We start from the raw sequence: 15,748 nt of genomic DNA, 5'->3' as shown, positions 1-15,748 counted from the left end.
GTGTTTTTCATCCCCATTTTAAATAATTGTATGTATAGCGGTGCTACTATTATTTTATTAGGGATATGTAATGTTGTTGTTATTAATGGTGAAATGTATGTTGCTTTATTGTTTCTATGTGTGTGATAAGTGTTTGATTGTACATATGCTGAGCAGATTCCCCCCGTAATAGTGGTATCAACCAATTGGCCCCTAATTGGTTGGCTTTATTTAAAGCAAGGCTTTTCTGCCTTGGTGAGAGAGTCTAAGGAGAGGTGCTGTGTGAGAAGTCTGGACAATACAGAGTTTGGAACTGTGACTGCTATTGCTTAAGAAACCGGTTGGTTGAATTTTGTTTTGTCTTGTCAAGGTTTTTTGTTTGCACTGTTATCGCACTGTAAATAAATCTGCACTCTCCACCGAAAACCATGTTTGCTTGCTGTTTCTTCACCCCATCATCACTTCACCTCAGTGAGTCCTAGCCGCTCATCCAGCATGTGGGTACAGACCGCAAGGGCCGTATTTCACAGTGCTCTAGTACAATTACTGCATATGTCTCCTCAAAATGCAGATTTATGTGCAACTTCAAAGAAGCTGTATACTGTGTATGTGACAAATAAATCCCTCTCGATCTTGATTTTTTTAAAATGCCCACCACACCAGGGATTTTTTTGTTTGTTTGTTTGCTTATCTAAGCAGACAAAGTTAGCTGGCATGCTAGTGGGTATCCCATATATTGCCTATGGGTCATTGATAAATAAGGCTTTTAAAAACGTGTTTTCAAAATATAATCTTTAGACTGTATTTGCTATTTCACCACCCAAAAAATGTCAGGTGGCACCCTAGGCTTGCGAGTTGTTAAAACCAAACAGTTGTCAGGCCAACCATATTGTGTATAGAGTCGGTGGACGGGCTTAACATAATGACCACAGAGTTGCGACGGTTCCGCGGGAATTCCCTGCTACTTGAAAACAAAGACGATGGATGCTGCTGCTGGCGAACAGCGGTCTTTGAATCTGGCTTTGGCCGCGACTCAAGTTAGGCTTTTTTTTTTAAGTTGACAAATTTTATCAACTAGCCAACCCAAAACACATGGGACTCATGGGTTGTAGCGCTATCCTATTGCGTGCAGAGGGAATTTGAAAGAAAACTGTTTAGTATAAGTATATATACTCTTTTGATCCCGTGAGGGAAATTTGGTCTCTGCATTTATCCCAATCCGTGAATTAGTGAAACACACTCCGCACACAGTGAACACACAGTGAGGTGAAGCACACACTAATTCTGACACAGTGAGCTGCCTGCTACAGCGGCGCCCGGGGAGCAGTGAGGGGTTAGGTGCCTTGCCCAAGGGCACTTCAGCTGTTCTTACTGGTCGGGGTTCGAACCGGCAACCCTCCGGTTACAAGTCCGAAGCTCCAGGATATTTAATATTCATGTAAACATAGTCATTGTTTCTGACAAGTGCATGAAATTAGTATATGTTGCAGGTTTTTGTGCATGTGTGTGTGTGTGTGTTTCTGTGTGCATGACATTTAAATCCATGTATACACACGGAGTGGAACCATCTGTCTCCCTCCAACCAGCATGCTCCATCCCTCCACAAACAGCCTCTAACATGCTCTGACACAGGGGATAATAAATAGTGCTTGGAATCCATGCTCATTGCGCTTGCTTCACCCACAGGCACAACTGGCTCAACCAAGGTGAGCTGCACACTGTACACCTGTTGTACCCTTTAGTCCTTTTCAGCTGGACTTCTTCCGCTCCCGTCCCCACTGCCCGTAACCTAACCCACACTCTACCATGATGAGCACATGTGCATGGGGCAGTGGTGGCTCTTGGCGTAAACAATGCAGAGCATGATGTTCGTGAAGTCTTGTTACGTGGTTTCTAAGATAGAACATTTTTTGTCACATACAGCAAACATCTTCTCATGATCTGCTAGCTGCATGTCTCCTAAATATGCTGTGAAAAACTGCGGTCCCTGTGGACAGCTCAGGCTCCAAAAACTGCAACAAAAACGGCCTGGTCCAGCCTGGACCATGACACATAACAGACTGTTCCAGCCAATTACCGACGAGATGCGCGTTCATGACAGTTTCAGTTGCACAGGAGAGAGGGACGAGCTAGCTCTCTGTTTTGTTTGAAACATCCACAGAAGTGATGTCACCCAACCCTGCTTAGAGAACCTTTTAACAGTCCAGTGTGAGCCGTCTGTAGAGCTCTGGACATGCAGATTAGGCCATGATTCCAAGTAGGTGGTTTAGTTGCAAACCTAGGTAAGGTAACCCAGATGAAGTTGTAAACCTGATAATAGAACAGCCCAGGGGTTTCAGTCTCCAAACTTAACAAAGCCAACGGGATTTTCTATTAGGGTGTTTACCTCTTCCTCCGGCTTAACTTACCTAGGTTTGTCATTTAACCATCTAGGAATACACCACTGTTAGCCACAGGTCCAAGGTACCACTCCTGAAATCCTGCGTGCCTCTATCTGGTAATGTTAGCATCTTTCTTGATACTAATCTTTAAGTCCCAAGTGATCTCTCTGACCAGGCGCTGGAAGGGAAGCTTTCACATCAGCAGTTCAAACCTCAAGAGGGTAGCGAGCAATTGATCAACAAAAACAACATTAAAAAAATGGATGAGAGAGGAGTTTCTTTACCCTCGCACAACAAGAGACAAAAACCCCCATAATCATTGGTGCAGTAGTAGAGCTGTTTCAGTTGCAATAGAGGAGTATGTCACCTGGGAAATAGTCTCAGTAACTCCAAGGATAATCTATCTGTGTAAGGAGGATACAAGGCAGAATGTGCTAAACAGACAGGCAGGTGCTGAACCTAGAGAGAAAGACCACCCGTCACAGAGCCTGGTCTGGCTGATATTTACGTCCGACTCCCAGGATAATTTTAGACGTTGCCACGAATCAGGATAATTCACCAATGACGATGAGCACACAACCATTACGTCAGGTGTTCTTTCGACGTCGTCATGTAGACAAAGACTAAATAAAACTACAATGATAGCTGGCAGGAAAATATTAACTGGAAATTTGGCTGGTTTGATCTGTATTTTATGATTTTACAATTTTAGGAACAAAGAGAAAGCCACACACACACACACACAAGGGGGAGATGACAACAGAGGCAAAACAACCCGATATTGGATATGAAGAAATGGGGGTTGTGCAAGTGCGTGTGTGTGTGTGTGTGTGTGTGTGTGTGTGTGTGTGTGTGTGTGTGTGTGTGTGTGTGTGTGAAGGGGGGAGCTCAAGAGGAACATACAGGAGTGGGTGAAGTGAAATGGGGAGGGGGAAGAAGGAGAGACAGAGCTGAGGAGAGGGGTGAAACGAGAGAGAGAGAGAGAGAGAGAGAGAGAGGAGATTAGGAGGTGGAATAGGGAGGGGAGAAAATGCATAGAGCAAAGGGGGAGCCTGATCTAAGGATGCACAGATTGTAGCTGGCTGGTACTAGTGAGAGACAGAGAAATAGATAGAGAAAAACAAGAGAGAGAGAGAGAGAGAGCAGGAGCGCAGACGACACAGCCGCCACAGCGACCACACTCTGTCCGGCACCATGACAACCGAGGCAAGCACATGCCGAGCCCCAAGCTCTCTCACTATGCCAATCAAGGAGATGTGAGGCACGGTACTGTGTGTGCATGTGTGTGTGTGTGTGTATGAGCATACGTGTGTTTGTGTAAGTGTGTATGTGAGCTTTCAGGAGAGAGACTAAACGAGAGAAAACAAGAAAACACACACACACACACACACACAAGGCAGTCATCCTCAGAGGAAGAGAAGGAGGAGGAGGTGGATAGATCTCTCTCTCTCTCTCTCTGAGCAACTGTGGATATTTACATCATTTTTTCCCCCTCCATTATGTTTTCATTGTTCCTTGTGTAGCGGTGGGAAGCGTGGAATCAGGGGTAGCAACGTTGCTGGAAGAAGATGGAGGGTCTCCAGCCCACCACCTGCTCTCTAACTGCTGCGTCCCCAGACTGGGATCCGCAAACCAAGCGCACAACCACTGCTCTGCAGTAGCAGCCAGGGACCCCACTCAATGATCAAGCAGACGGCAACTGTACTACCAACGGAAAAGAGAAGCTGCTTTGGAAAAATATATACACACACACACGCACGCACGCAGGACCTGCTTGCGCTCACTGGTGGCTGGGTTGCCACCGATACAGCATGTGAAGAGATCCACGTTGGGTGAGTTTGGCGTTGCGAATCCAGTTTGAATCTGATACTATGGCTGCTATTGTGCTATTGAGTAGTTCTCTCTCTCTCTCTCTCTCTCTCTCTCTCTCTCTCTATCTCATGGGAGCTTAAGGTTTAAGGCTGAATATTTCATAGATCTTTATTGATGGCTTTACAGATATGCATTAATGATAAACAGTCCTCCGAAGAGAAACAAGGAGTCGATTTCAATGAGAAAAATACGTTACCATACTAAAAACCTACTGTAAAAAATGTTACTTTTACTCAAATAATATGTCAGAAGAAAAAGAGGGGAAACATAATATGTTTATATTGGTTAATGCAAAAAAACGAAATAATAAAAAAAAAACACATCAGCAGCAATCTGACGGAGTACAAAAAGGGTGTTTATCAGCCCCTATTCTTACGTGATGTTCATGCCTTGTTGAGCTTGAGACAGCCGTAACAGGGGCACGAGAGGCAGTGGAGCTCATGGCACCTCTTGTTCTCAAACCCTTTTTTAAAGAAAAAAGGACGCCAACACAATTAAGCAGTGAGAGAGAGCGAGAGAGAGAGAGAGAGAGAGAGAGAGAGAGAGAGAGAGAGAGAGAGAGAGAGAGAGAGAGAGAGAGAGAGAGAGCGAGAGAGAGACGGCTCCACAGGTTATTAACACCCTAATGAATCTCCCTCGGCTGCCAGCCTTAAATGCCAGCGAAACACCTGAGAGCTCTTCTGTCACACACACACACACAGACACACAGACACACACACACACACACACAGAGAGACATGCCAGATTTATAGACAGGGGTATGAAGCGCTCAAGAACCTATACAGTCATGTGCTAACTCCAATCAAGAAATCTGTCAATTAGCCAGACAGTCAATCAATCGCCACGTGTGGCGTGATAGCTTCTCCAGCGCACACCAGCAAAATGTGTGTTTGTGCTTTGATATAATCACTGATAGTGGGCAGCCGTGGGCCACTGGTTAGCACTCTGGACTTGTAACCGGAGGGTTGCCGGTTCAAGCCCCGACCAGTGGGCTGTGGCTGAAGTGCCCTTGAGCAAGACACCTAACCCCTCACTGCTCTCCGAGCGCCGCTGTTGTTGCAGGCAGCTCACTGCGCCGGGATTAGTGTGTGCTTCACCTCACTGTGTGTTCACTGTGTGCTGTTTGTGTTTCACTAATTCACCGATTGGGTTAAATGCAGAGACCAAATTTCCCTCACAGGATCAAAAAAGCATATATACTATACTATACTATAGAGACAGACAAAGTGAAAGAGAGAAATGAAAAGACAGAGAGAGAGAGAGAAGAAAAGAGAGTGGGGATAGGAAGAGGGGGAGCAATTTAGCATAAAAAATGGATGATCTCGATGGTTTTGCCGCATTTACAGATACACACATGTTACTGTATATGCGCCACATAAAGGCATATGTAAAAATGTGGAGCGAAGCTGCATCTCTGATTGAATGCTCACTCCAGGGAAGACGTCGCACACCCAGGTGGGCTTTGAAGTGACACCTGTGGCGATACACCTGAGAGGGACTCATGCTCTTATTTCAACACCTGACAAGGGTTACCAAAAATAACATTGCGTTATGTAAACACATCTGCTCCCTGTTTACTTATATTCACTAAAGCAACTTATAGCTTGTTTTATGTTTCACATCAAAAAACATGCAGAAACCAACGAAAGGGTTATGTGTCAAATTGAAATTATTATCTCTAACATTTTTTAAAATAAATGTTGTCCTTTAAAAAAAGTATGACAAAATATAATATTCCTAGCAAGGGCTTTGTAATTTCAAACTTTTGAGGTGAAATAGGACATGCTTAGCTAGAATGTGACTGTTGGCTTTGGTTGTGATAGCAGCAAACAAACAAGAAAGCTGATGAACACTTCAGCAACCATGAGCAGAAGTAAAATGTCTGCTGCGCTTTTATGTATCTAAGTGCAGTTTAATCCAGATTTTCTCTCCTAAATTGTCCAGACAAATACGTCTGCTTCGCAGCAGAAGAAAAAACCCAGGCACAAATGCCATCTTGGGGATGACGCCATTCTCCCCACTAAAGATGGGGGGGGGGGTGTATTAGCGCTAGTGGTGATCATCCATCACCATGGCGTGAGTCACTGTGACAGGGGAACAGACGATCTGAAGGGGCAGAACAGGGTGCAGCAACGTCACCATCTCTCAATCTCTCCCTCCATCAGCTCTCTTTCTCTCTCTTTCCTTCTCTCTCTCTCTCTCTCTCTCTCTCTCTCTCTGTCCCCTGGCCTCCTGCCACCAACAGACAGATGACTGGAAAAACTACCCCAAAGGAGAGGGGCATTTGAACCTCCAGGGGCACAGTGGGGGGCTAAACTGTGTCCTGCACGGTCAGATTCCTCGATTTCCCCTCCGAAAAAAGACACAAACGAAAAGACACATATCATTCTCCAAAAAGCAAAATAAAACAAAAAAATGGGAAACACGTATCTTTCTCCTAAATTAACAAATGAATAAAGCAAAACAGAGGGACCCTATCAGTATAGAAACAATACTTTAGTACGAAAACAAATCCTTTCTGGATGGTACTCTTGTGAGAGAGTAACTGTGCTGCACTGAGAGTTTCCCCATAGGAGCAATGCAGTGCCACTGGGGCCTCACCAACATGTCAGGCTGCCTCATCTGCCAGTCCTGCGCTCACTGCTCCGCAACCCGTTGTTGGCGTCTGATGACCAGTGGTGTCAAGGTGAACCTTCCTCCCTCCTTCCCTCCCTCCTTCCCCCCCTCAGCGTGATTTGCTTCCTCAAGATTCTTTGGAGATGTCAGCGATGCTACTGCTGGCTTGGCGTTCAAAAAGGAAACAGCTATTATGTAGGGCTCCCATGAGTCCATGTATCTTGTGTGTGTTTCTCTCTGTAAGCTGTAAAAGAAAATGGTGTTACACATTTAGTGGAATATATAGTTTTGCTGTGTGACTACAATGTCCAACGGACCATGAAGGGCCATTATGCAGTGTTTACAAGTGCCTCCATACGGCATGTTTCTTTTATGAGCCATGACTGATGTGGCAGAGGAGATATTACACCTAAATGTCTCTGTGCTTGAACTAGCAAGATCATATTAATCATTTTTGTGGCGGTTGAGGCGATGAATGGGCGGATAAGATCTCCTGAAAACCATTTTCCACGTCGCCACTTGTAGGACTCGTATTGTTTTACAGCTGACGTACAACATAAAGAAGCTAAATAACCCTTCCTGGGAAAGATCGGCATCTCCCATTCGCACTCCCACCAGACTAACACAAACTTAAGCTAAGTAGTAGCAGTAAAGGAGAGAAAAAAAACCCTACATCAAGAAACAATCCATTTCACTCTTTACAGATATAAACACTCAGATTATGCACTCAGTACACGCTGGTTAAAAGGAGACGAGTTGCTATTCGGTTCTATTCACAGTGAACAGCCAGAGCTATGTTCTGTTAACTTCCCACCTGTACTCTTATCTGTGTCTGTGCCTTTGAAAGTTCAAAACTCCTTGGGGACCCTTTAAGCGATTCTGCTGTTTATTCTCTCAGGTCACTGAGCAGTAAGTTACATACATACTGTATGTTTGTGTTCCACCTGGGTCTCTCTGATGTGGAGCCTAGTGCCAGTTACTCCACTATCACATTCTGTTTCTTAGTGACCAATTGGTTTCATCGAGAGAAATGAACACACACACACACACACACACACACACACACACACACACACACACCTTGTTATTGACAAGGCAATTAGTCACTTCTAACTGGAAATGTATCTTCTGTTTTCTCACGGGATAATGAGAAGGAGTAGTGGTGATTGCATTTCATGGCAACAAATTTAAAACCACAACCAAAGCTTTCCTGCATTATTAATATCAGCTTGCCATGATTTACAAGGAAAGAGAAAAATAAATACAGTTTTTTACAATCACTTTGCTACTATTTTCAAAACCATGATGTAATTTTTCAAAACTCTAGACACAAAACTCACAACTAATGATCAAAATGCACATTTTTCAAAACTCTAACCCTTTTCTCAATTGCTTGGATAAAATACACATAAAACTTAGATAATTTGTTCATTCAACAAAAATCACCTTTTCATTATGACACAACATCAAAGTACTACTATTTCAAAAGGCAATTCACACATTACATTTCAAATGAGTGTCTATTCATTTCCTTACAATGATCTAACTATCAAATGATACAACTGCTCAAAATGATAAGTACTGTAACTGTTGCATTACTCTTAATGCATAGTTGTATGGAAGCAGACAAACATTTGCCCATGTTTACTGCAAATCACGAAAGTTTCAAGATACTGTAACGAGATTCCTTGTCACCAATTAGCGTGGAGCATGAACCAGTTAGACTACAATATCCATGGATGTACCCTAACATGTACAATGCTTCATCAGACACCGTGTCTATGGTTCCAAATACTGTACCACCTTTTCAGACTATTTACAGTATTGACAGTACTGCACTGTACAGATGCAGACCCTTGTAATTGCTGTCTTTTATTTTCTATTTCATAGTGTAACCAGGGCTAGGCTCCAGTACACAAGATCTACACACTTACGATAAGTAGAAGTAGGCCTACACTAAACACTGGTGACTGCTACCTAGTACTTCTGAGGCTATCCAAGTAAATGGATGCAAACAAGAAGGCTGTTACGATCAATAAATATTTTATTTATGTCTGCGTTTCTTGGTGACTTAAATTTGTATCAGAGGCAAGGGTACAAAACATGGATGAGATAACACAAAAGAAAAGAAACAAACAACATAAGGAAACATACATGAGGCAAGGTGCCAATCCCGGGAAAGCTATCGTAACACTGCTAGAGTACCTCTGGCAAACACTCAACCATACGTGATCACACAGTACACTTGCACACCAATGCACCAATGTGATAAATCAGACGGCGAACAAGCTTATACTGTATGAGTAAATGAGTTTGAGGCTACACTCAGCCACAAGGGCATGTTCACACTGCAAACTAAGGGCAGAATACAGTACTACCAGTAGGTTACTCACACAACATAACATTGACAGATGGCGCTAACAACCATTCCTAGGATCAACACTCAAGCCAAAGAAATATAAAATAAGCAAAATGTAATAAACAGGGGAAGAGTAGAAATAAAGAAGGTAATTGTAAACTTCGCAGCCCACGTCTCAACCAGAGACGCCGCTACTGGGCTGCGATAATGACACTGGTCGGCTGGACCAGTGACCGACAGGGGCAGAGCAAATAAGTAAACAAATACAAATATGAAACAGGAGACACAATAGTGGTGGCTGTAAACACAACTAGCTAATTAACCCAAAACAACACATACCGGGAAAAACAGTGGTCAAGCTAACACGTGGTGAACTGCTGCTGTGATCTTGGCCTTGCCTGCCATACAAGAGGGAGACCCAGGAGAGAACTGGGATGGAGTAGAGAACCACGTCAGCTTTAGTGTGCACCCTCGTCCACTGGACATAAGTCAGACTCGGTAGCGCCGCGGTGCTTAGTAGAAGGGATGGCACTTAAGACTGGCGTGTGCTGGAGCCATACACCTCAAAACGAGTTACTGTTAGAGCAATGCCCAGTGTGTAGTTCTGGCACAACCTCCCCGCAAAGATGCAATGAACGAATGGTCCTACTTTCTACCAGCGACGGCAACGTGCGTTCCAAACAATTAGCTAGAGCATCCCTTAATGTATTCAGTCACTGTGTCTGTAGTATTCTCTCTACTACTGCAGTACTTTTACAGAGATGTATTTACTGTACATGTAGTACCATGATGAAACCTGTATCACCTATTTTGTTCTACAATATTTAATGATTGTACGAACAATGACACAGTGAAACTATCGGTTGCTTGTGTGTGGGTGATCTAAATGTTTCAATGGTATTTCACAGTAAATTCGTTTTTTGAACCAATGATTGTGCAAATGCAAGATGTGAATGCACAATGCAATGTTTTGAACATTAGACAGCCTGTGTTACAAGTGATAACCGTTTTGAGTTTTGTGTCTAGAGTTTTGAAAAATGACATCAAGGTTCTGAAAATAGTAGCAAAGTGATTGTATAAAAACTGTAACTGCGGAGAGATGGTGGTGGTGGTGATGATGGTGGTGTTGGTTGGAGGTGGAAAGGGGGGCAAGTGGGATCTTAAATATGCATCTGGCCCTTCTTCACCTTCTCCCCCTCCCTGCCCCCCAACAAATGTCGAGATTCTTCAGATTCTTCTGCAAGCTAATCAATGGGGCGCCTGTTGTTCCTGCCAGCAGTACAGCAAAGAACAAAACAGAACCCGTGTCCGTGGCCTAGATCACCTCTCTCTTGTACCTTTTCCCTTTCTCTCTCTCACTCTTTTCCTCCCTCTCAATCTCTTTCTCTTCCTCCCTCTCCAACTTTATTGTTCTGTCTCTATTTCCTTGCATCTCTTTTGCCTCCCAATGTTACACACTGCTCCTGGAGCTTAGCCCAAGGCCAGGAGCAAGAGCCAGCCGAACTCATTGCAGGCTTCCTCACTGTTTTTTTTTTAAAAAGAGAGAAGAAATAATAATAGCAATAATAAACACATCCATTGCTTTTTGCCCTGTTGAGATGCATACAGCACCCATGTGCAGCCCACTCACTGTACCATGAGTGTGGAGCCTGCCCACCCGCCCGCTACTGCCCAGAGAAGTACTTTGAAACAGTGATGTTAACCGTTTCCCTGCATCGCAACGCTCACACGCTCGCTCCTGGACATGCCAGATGATGCCAGCGTTCTATTTTTACTGCATCGCATTACAGTGCGGATTGATAAGCGTTCCCTCAGTTGTATGTTAATAATGGGATAAAAAAAGGCATCATTGACTTGTATTGCCTTTTGGTTTAACAAGCCATATAAACAAGTGAACAACTGAACTGAATATCTGAATGCAACCTCCTCAATGTTTTGTTTGTTGATAGGGTTTAATCGTCTTTGGCCACCTACTGAAGTTTTGCATACTGTACAGTATACTGTATTTAGCAGTATAGAAATTGCACTGAACAGCAAGCCCTGCCAGATGAAACCTCTAAGACTAAGCCTTTAGTTTGTGTGTGCTAGCGCTGTTACTACTAGCAGGAAAAAGGCTTGCTGTGCATCTTCAGCCATTTGGTCAGCCTAATGACAAGCCACACACAAGCAAAGAGCTAATCTAATCAATAAATACCTGAATGCTTGCAGCTGAAGCATGTCTGCTATTTACAGTGGGCATTTAACTAACCAGGTTCAGGCTGGCCAGACGCACAGGATGGTGAATTGTAATTGTATGCAGTTTCTGCTGTGGCATCGAAGACAATTTGATTGTACTGAGACTGTTTAAGTCGCGGGATTGTATATTTTGCATTGTGTGTGTGTGTGTGTGTATGTGTGTGTGATATTTGTGTGTGTGGGTAATATTGTCTAAGTAGGTGTATGGTGTATAGGTCAGCACAACAGGATGAAAGCATTGTGTGCGAGTTTGTATGAATGTTTGTGTGCCTGGTCTGCAGGTCCATATGCATTGTGTGTGTGTGTTAGTGAGTGTGTGTGTGTAAGTGAGTGTGTGTGTGTGTGTGTGTGTGCGGGTGAGTGCCTGGAGAGGCTACGTGCATTTACAGTGGTGCTCATTTGTAGCAGAGGCTTTCAGATGAGCCCAGGTGTCAGTGCAGGGCTACAAATACTCTGAATAAAACATGCACTGATGAACACTGCTGCTCACACAACATCCCTAGACTAAGTCTGGGACCTCTGTCATTGAGGCAACCAGCTCAGCCAACATCAGCACCAACAAAACTCAAAAGCAAAAGCATCTGGCCTACCCATCTTCACTTCCTCCTGGCATAGAGACGGGCATGAATAAATAGTCCCTTCAAAGCAAAGAGGATCTGACAAGGAGGTTGTGTCTGTTGCTGCTAAAACCAGGCGGAATAGTGAGACAACAGCAGTGTTCTGTCCCCAGTGAGACCGCTGCCAATAAGGGTGAAATGTTGCATCTGTCAGAATGTGGAAGAAATGGACCTTCCCTCCGAGGGGTGCTTTTTTTAGTGAATAATTCAGGACCTCGTCTTGTTTAATGGTGCACAAGTGTATACCAGCCAGTCAGTGACTAATCGGGTGAAATACAAATGAGTATGTAATGGTTTTCGCTGCTAAGGCTCTCATTCCCGCTCCCGACACAAATCATAGGTTTGGACATGGGGGTGAAACATGCAAAATACAATATATCATGACAATGGCTGCTTACCAGTACACATTTTATAAAAAAAAATTGTGTGTGTGTGTGTGTGTGTGTGTAGATAGATAGATAGATAGATAGATAAATAAATATATACTTTATTGATCCCCAAGGGGTGTGTGTGTGTGTGTGTGTGTGTGTGTGGCTGGCATAGGGTGAGGTAAGGTTTATTAGAAACCGCAAGGTGGAATCGTTGTAGCAAACAGTTGTCTTCTCTCTGACCTCAATGTCACTTTGTGTGTGTGTGTGTGTGTGTGTGTGTGTGTGTGTGTGTGTGTGTGTGGACCTTGACAGAAGCTGTCTTTCATAGTTAATGTTTGGACTTACCTGAGGCCTTTTGTTTTTGTGTTGGTGCTGCCACTTCCTGTCTTTGACTTTAATTACCATAACCCACAGTATGCAACACTTCACCATATCCAAAGCCATAAATCAGACACTAGTAATAGTTTGGATTTGAAAGACGGACAGAAGGGCTATTATTGCATTCATTTATTGATTTCTCTATTTTCTCCCGAGAAAGCTTCCGGAATTATTTGTGTGCTCCAACTCTATTGTACAGCACTTAGCCATGAATTACTAGGCCTCAAGTGATTGTACTATTGGCCACAGCAACGACGGGATATGTGAGCTCATCAGTAATGATGCCCTGATATAGGGAAGTTGCTCCTTGTTAAAAAAAGAAAGGGTTCATCCTGAGGATGGACGTGTGACGGCAGCGCACGCATAATGGCCCTGAGGACGTGTGGGGTTGAGGGGTTAATCCCCTGCAAATAAAGTCAGGATGGAGATGTGCGTGGCAGGACCCCAGGTTTGGCCGGGCTCAAGGCCACGCCACGGGGAGTTTGACAAGAGGCAGAAGAGGACAGCTTAGTCTCTACGGCCATGACTGGCCTAAAGGCTTACACAGAGCTGTGCGTAGTGGTGGGAGGGTGGGTCGACGCCAGTGTCGGTTTCCCCGTTTCTCTTCATGTTTAACTCACTGCAGGGGCCAACTGACTCACTCCGCATCTCAAGGCCATCAAGGCAGCCCCCCCCCCCCCACCACACACTCTCATGCCCATGGGTACCAGCAAGTCACCTCCCCAACCCCATCCTCCAACTCCTCCTTAATGGTTCTCTCTGTGTCTGTCTCTGTCCTCTTCCCTCTGCGTCTGTGAGTCTCTCTCTCCCCCGCTCTTTTAAGCCATTAGGGAGAAAAAGGGCTTGGTGGGGGTCTGCATGGGCTCACCTGCAGGCCCCCATTTTGATGGCAGCACTGCAGCATGAATATGGATGCACCTCCATCTCTCCTTCTATCTCTCTCTCTCTCTCTCTCTCTTATTCTCTCTTCCTCTCTCTCTCTCTCTCTCTCTCTCTCTTTATCTTTCCTTTTCTTTGCAGAACCAACTGAGAAGCCAGGAGGTAGCCCTGCAGAGGTATTCTGGTTCCCCCTGTGTGAGGGACTGTAATGAGTTGTGTGTGTGTGTGTGTGCATGTGTGTGTGTGTGTGTGTCTGTGTGTGGGCGCATCTGTGTGTTTATGTATGTTTGTTTATGTGAGGGTAGGGGGTGTTGCACATGGGGACCAGTAGATCAGTCACCCATTGCTTCCCTGTGTGTTAGTATCTTGGGAAGGGAATTGAGTGAAGCCAGGAGTGGGAGGGGGGGAAGGTTGGGGTGTTCGCTCGCTCGCAGAGATCAAAGGGAGATCTCCACCAAGCGTTTACACGTCTGATTAATTCAGCCTTCTGGAGAAGCATCAGAAAGGGCAGATTGAAGAAAAATGCCAGGGTGGGCCAAAAAAGTCTAGAAGGTTATACACTGTATCTTCTATGTCCCACAGACAACGAGTGATGGGACAACTGAGTGTTTTCTCCCTCTTTGTGAGGAACAGTTCATCCTGTTTTGTACACAAACTAAAATAGACTGACAGTGGGGAAAAACATAATTTCAATTCTCTGGAGAGGAATGCTGTTTAAACTAGTGGCAAGCAGAGTCTCACTAATTAGGACCAGCTGATGTAGCCATGCGGTTTCAGGTCTTCAGATGTTTCATAATAACAGAATGATTATTTATTTTGTTTGTCCTCTTTAAGCTACTGCTGTCTCGTTCTCATCTATGTGCCTGAAAATCAGCTATTCAATCCTCTCAACAGCATGAGCAGAACAATTATTTCGCTGAATGTGTCTCAGGAACAAGCTCAATATTTAATTTGTGAGAATGCTCTTTTCTTCTGTAACAGCAAACAAAATCAAAATTCTCAACTGATGTTTCAGGGCCAGAAGAACCATTCCTAATGATCTCTCAGGCATTAATTACAATTGATTAATCTAATATGCATTGATCTAAGGCAGAAGGTTCACACAAGGTCAGCTATGGAATGGAATTCTTAAAATCCATAGTTAAGAGTGAGACAGGGACATGGGGTTATGGTTCTTAATTCAGCAAATATTTTGGCACACACTGCAGCAAAACCTCACAAGCCTATACAGACAATGTTTCATGTGTGCCAAAACATACACTTTTTTTTATAAAATGATGTTCCTATTATGAAATTAACCGAAAAATTTATTTCTCACCTAACTGGCACATGATTGTATAAACCACACTATGCCTAATTCTAGCTTCCCTCCAGCACCCATTAACAGCAATAACTGACCTCTGTGACAGTCTAAACATAATGGTTTTGCTTGTGTTGCCAGCACATCCACTGTTGCCATGTTGACCACAATGTCTTTATCCACATTCTACCCCTAAGCATATTTTTGCCTCAAATCAGAGAGAGCCCGCAATAATCAGAGAGAGAAGGCTGAGGCATGGACTGTAGCCTAGATCCCAGTGTCAGGTAGCCTACGCAACAGAAAACCATTTTAGCCCAGTGTGCCACTAACATCTGTGGGTGGAATAATCAAAGGCAAAGTAGAGCACATTCTCCAGCCTCCCTGCCAGTGTGGCTACAGTACATATGTTCTAACAGGATGGGTTCCATTTCGTGACATTTATATATGCCTGAGTTTAGCTACAATACACTTCATAATTAATAATCAATATACGATCAACGTACTGTATGTATTACATTAATGTTTTTTGTTACAGAATGAGGTGAAATGTAGGGTTAGGCTTTTAGGCAGTAACATGTAGGAACGTGTATGAGTGTAGAGAACATTATGGAACATTCCAAAGAACATTACGTTATGGAACATTCCATAGAACATTACGAAGTGTAACTAAGGGTTATCTGAAAGCCTAAAAGAAAGTTCTATATCTCTCTGTCCTTCTAAAACTCCTTCCCCTGGTCAATGTCTGTGTCTCTGCCTGCCCT

Source organism: Alosa pseudoharengus, unplaced genomic scaffold, assembly GCF_046254945.1.
Source record: "Alosa pseudoharengus isolate Yale_2024_CS ecotype anadromous, Long Island Sound unplaced genomic scaffold, YU_APseudo_1.1 YU_APseudo_1.1_scf_8, whole genome shotgun sequence".
NCBI classification, from domain to species: domain Eukaryota; kingdom Metazoa; phylum Chordata; class Actinopteri; order Clupeiformes; family Clupeidae; genus Alosa; species Alosa pseudoharengus.
Note: the sequence above shows the minus strand (reverse complement) of the source record.